Source organism: Oncorhynchus keta, unplaced genomic scaffold, assembly GCF_023373465.1.
Source record: "Oncorhynchus keta strain PuntledgeMale-10-30-2019 unplaced genomic scaffold, Oket_V2 Un_contig_16435_pilon_pilon, whole genome shotgun sequence".
NCBI lineage: Eukaryota > Metazoa > Chordata > Actinopteri > Salmoniformes > Salmonidae > Oncorhynchus > Oncorhynchus keta.
Genome location: NW_026279910.1, coordinates 4,266 through 9,163, shown reverse-complemented (window position 1 = coordinate 9,163; position 4,898 = coordinate 4,266). Strand labels below are relative to the sequence as shown.

Below are 4,898 nucleotides of genomic sequence, written 5' to 3'. Positions count from 1 at the left end.
GTTAATATTATAGTAGCAGTATAATGTTAATAGTATAGTAGTAATATTATAGTAGTAATATTATAGTAGGAATAGAATGTTATATTATAGTAGTGATATAATGGTATATTATAGTAGTAATATAATGTTAATATAATGTTAATATTATAGTAGCAGTATAATGTTAATAGTATAGTAGTAATATTATAGTAGTAATATTATAGTAGGAATAGAATGTTATATTATAGTAGTGATATAATGGTATATTATAGTAGAGATATAATGTTAATATTATAGTAGTAATAGAATGTTATATTATAGTAGTGATATAATGGTATATTATTGTAGTAATAGAATGTTATATTATAGTAGTAATATAATGTTATATTATAGTAGTAATAGAATGTTATATTATTGTAGTAATAGAATGTTATATTATAGTAGTAAGAAATGTTATATTATTGCAGTAATAGAATGTTATATTATTGTAGTGATATAATGGTATATTATAGTAGTGATATAATGTTATATTATAGTAGAATAGAAATGTTATATTATAGTAGTGACATAATGGTATATTATAAGTAGTAATATAAATGTTATTATATTGTTAATATTATAGTAGCAGTATAATGTTAATAGTATAGTAATATTATAGTAGTAATATTATAGTAGGAATAGAATGTTATATTATAGTAGTGATATAATGGTATATTATAGTAGAGATATAATGGTATATTATAGTAGGAATAGAATGTATATTATAGTAGATATATAATGTTAATATTATAGTATTATAATGTTATATTATAGTAGTAATAGAATGTTAATATTATAGTAATAATATAATGTTATTATTATAGTTCTGTCTATGGTTCTGTCTGGGTTCTGGGTTCTGTCTGCTTCTGGTTCTGACTGGTTCTGACTAGTTCTGGTTCTGTCTGCTTCTGGTTCTGACTGGTTCTGTCTGCTTCTGGTTCTGACTGGTTCTGGTTCTGACTGGTTCTGACTAGTTCTGGTTCTGACTGCTTCTGACTGGTTCTGTCTGCTTCTGGTTCTGGCTGGTTCTGTCTGCTTCTGGTTCTGACTGGTTCTGTCTGCTTCTGGTTCTGACTGGTTCTGTCTGCTTCTGGTTCTGACTGCTTCTGGTTCTGGGACTCTGGTTCTGACTGGTTCTGACTGGTTCTGGTTCTGACTGTTCTGGTTCTGACTGCTTCCTGGTTCTGTCTGCTTCTGTCTGGTTCTGTCTGTTCTGGTTCTGTCTGGTTCTGACTGGTTCTGGTTCTGTCTGCTTCTGGTTCTGCTGGTTCTGACTAGTTCTGACTCTGAGCTAGTTCTGGTTCTTCAAACTGGTTCTGCCTGTAAATGTTCTGGTTCTGACTGGTTCTGGTAGTTGGGAGACTGGTTCTGCCTGGTTCTGACTAGTTCTGACCTGTCTGCTTCATGGTTCTGTCTTCTCAGTCATGTAAATGTCTGGTTCTGACTGGTTCTGGTTCAACTGGTTCTGTCTGTCAGTCATGTAAATGTAGACCAGGTTGGTAGTGGTGTCTGGAGACTGATCTCTTCAAACAGTCAGTCATGTAAATGTACCTGTAGAGCCCAAACAGTCAGTCATAACGTGTCTGGAGACTGATCTCTTCAAACAGTCAGTCATGGTAGACCAGGTTGGTAGTGTGTAGACGATTTCTTCTTCTGGGCTAATTAATGTATCTGCTCTCCTTCCTGTCCCCAGTTACCGTCCCTACACCTACAGTCACTTCGCCCCTCCTACAACCCCCTGCTCCACGGACGTCTCGACAGCGACTACACCCCGGACGCCGCGCCCCGCCCACCTCCAACTCCGGCGTCGTCAAAGGTTACACCAGCGACCTGAACTACGACTGAACCCTTTCCCCCACCCCCCACCCCCGCAGCCAGTACCTGTCAGCGGAGGAGAACTGTGAGAGCTGCCCCCTCCCCCTATACGGAGCGCTCCTACTCTCACCACCTCTACCCCCGCCCCATCACCCTGCACAGACTCCTCCTGAAACCCCTCGCTGTACATAACAATTGTTGATATTGTGTTTCTAAAAGAGGGGAGGAGAGGAGGCTGCTGAGGGATGTACAGAACATATGAACAGAGAAACAGGAAGCTCGGGGTGGAAGAAAGAGCTCCGGGAACATTTGTACATTTTAAAAATAGAAAAAAGCATATCTATATATTTTCTATACAGCGTTTACTGGATACGCCGTAGAGGTTTTGTATTCAAACATTTGTACATTTAATTTTTAATTTTTTTTAAGAAAACGTTTTATTAAAACCATCACAAACATGATAAAGTTGCCTTAAATCCAGAAGATACAAACAGTTGTCTGTTTTCACGAGGCTGGAAGAACATCTAAAACACGTAGATGGAACTATCTGACGCCAAATAACCGTGACAACGCCCGGAACAAGGAGAGGTGAGGCAGGATGACGCCCCTGGAGGTGACAGACAGCTACTGCACCACGGCACTCTGCAGCCCGGGCAGCCATTTTGTAGTGGATCAGTGATCCCCATAGTAACCAGTCAGCTGGTTTCCTTAGTAACAGAAAATAAGGTGTACTGAGTGATTTTCCAGGACTTCCTGTCTGCCTGTCCGCTTGTATTGCTTCAACTAGGTACTACATATTATACAAGCTCCTTATTCATCTAACGGGGTACATAAAGAACCTCTGACCCACCCAGGGCCCCTCGTCACGACCACAACACTCCTGACCTGACCCGGGGCTCCTCATCACTAGCACAACACTCCTGACCCGACCCGGGGCTCCTCATCACTAGCACAACACTCCTGACCCGACCCGGGGCTCCTCATCACTACCACAACACTCCTGACCCGACCCGGGGCTCCTCGTCACTAGCACAACACTCCTGACCCGACCCGGGGCCCCACTTCACTACCACAACACTCCTGACCCGACCCAGGGCCCCACTTCACTACCACAACACTCCTGACCCGACCCAGGGCCCCACTTCACTACCACAACACTCCTGACCCCCCTCATCACTACCACCAGGCCCCACTCTGGCCCCACTTCACTACCACAACACTCCTGACCCGACCCAGGGCCCCTCTTCACTACCACAACACTCCTGACCCGACCCGGGGCCCCTCATCACTACCACAACACTCCTGACCCGACCCGGGGCCCCTCGTCACTACCACAACACTCCTGACCCGACCCGGGGCCCCTCGTCACTACCACAACACTCCTGACCCGACCCGGGGCCCCTCGTCACTACCACAACACTCCTGACCCGACCCGGGGCCCCTCGTCACTACCACAACACTCCTGACCCGACCCGGGGCCCCACTCCACAACACTCCTGACCCAACCCGGGGCCCTCGTCACTACCACAACACTCTGACCGACCCGGGGCCCTCGTCAGATCCAGGACCCGACCGGGGCCCCTGGGGTCACTAGCACAACACTCCTGACCCAACCAGGGACCCCTTCACTACCACAACACTCTGACCCGACCCATAGATCCAGGAAGGGGTGGGGTCAGGTCAGGAGTTGTCAGTCATCAAGCTGTCTGTTGAGTGATGGGAAACAGATTCTCACATAAGATGAGGTTATTACTGCACAATATTCAACCAAAATCTATGTCCTGTCATTTGAGGTTATTACTGCACAATATTCAACCAAAATCTATATCCTGTCATTTGAGGTTATATTTTTCTGTATGTTTTTTGTTTTAAATGCCAGACTGCAATTGAAGATTAACTTTACCCAGAACACATCTGGTACTGAGGGGGGTCATGTATCCTGTCTGGATGAGACAGACCCAGGACACATCTGGTACTGAGGGGGGGTCATCTATCCTGTCTGGATGAGACAGACCCAGAACACATCTGGTACTGAGGGGGGTCATCTATCTTTCGCTGTAGCCTACCTTCTGAGGTCTACCTCTGTTTCACCTGTATTCTCTGCCTCCATCTTTGAAACTTCTCCCTCCATCTTCCCCGGGAAACTTCTCCTCCATCTTCCCCCAGAGGGAAACTTCTCCATCTTCATCTTCCCCCCCAGAGGGAAACTTCTCCTCCATCTTCCATCTTCCTCCCAGAGGGAAACTCTCTCCTCCATCTTTCTTCCCCAGAGGGAAACCTCTCCTCCATCTTCCTCCGAGGGAAACCTCTCCTCCATCTTCCTCCGAGGGAAACCTCTCTCCCATCTTCCTCCCAGGGAAACCTCTCCTCCATCTTCCTCCCAGAGGGAAACCTCTCCTCCATCTTCTCCCAGAGGGAAACCTCTCCTCCATCTTCCTCCCAGAGGAAACTTCCTCCCAGAAGCTCCTCCATCTTCCTCCCAGAGGAAACCTCTCTTCCATCTTCCTCCCAGAGGAAACTTCTCCTCCATCTTCCATCCCAGAGGGAAACCTCTCCTCCATCTTCCTCCCAGAGGGAAACCTCTCCTCCATCTTCCCCCCAGAGGGAAACCTCTCCTCCATCTTCCTCCCAGAGGGAAACCTCTCCTCCATCTTCCTCCCAGAGGGAAACCTCTCCTCCATCTTCCTCCCAGAGGGAAACCTCTCCCTCCATCTTCCTCCCAGAGGGAAACCTCTCCTCCATCTTCCTCCCAGAGGGAAACCTCTCCTCCATCTTCCTCCCAGAGGAAACCTCTCCTCCATCTTCCTCCCAGAGGGAAACCTCTCCTCCATCTTCCTCCCAGAGGAAACCTCTCCTCCATCCTCCATCTTCCTCCCAGAGGGAAACTTCTCCATCTTCCTCCATCTTCCATCTTCCTCCAGAGGAAACTTCTTCCATCTTCCCCGAGGAACTTCTCTCCATCTTCCCCCGAGGGAAACCTCTCCATCCCTCCATCTTCCAGGGAAAACTCCTCCATCTTTCTCCTCCAGAGGACTAGTTATTGTACCTGATCAGTTCTTCGAATC

General features: G+C 46.3%; 1 long non-coding RNA gene across 5 annotated transcripts; it reads right to left on the bottom strand.

Moving 5' to 3' along the window:
• Positions 1-4,103: 4,103 nt before the first annotated feature.
• On the bottom strand, positions 4,104-4,680 carry LOC127919355 (uncharacterized). Of its 5 annotated transcripts, none has more exons than XR_008102669.1 (5): positions 4,624-4,680; positions 4,444-4,533; positions 4,384-4,413; positions 4,196-4,225; positions 4,104-4,139 (listed from the first exon to the last, which is right to left on the bottom strand). It is a non-coding gene; the product is annotated as an uncharacterized LOC127919355 (long non-coding RNA). The 5 variants fall into 5 exon arrangements; XR_008102664.1 differs by having other exon boundaries at positions 4,565-4,672; XR_008102667.1 differs by lacking the exon at positions 4,196-4,225 and having other exon boundaries at positions 4,565-4,672.
• Between the last annotated feature and the right edge of the window lie 218 nt (positions 4,681-4,898).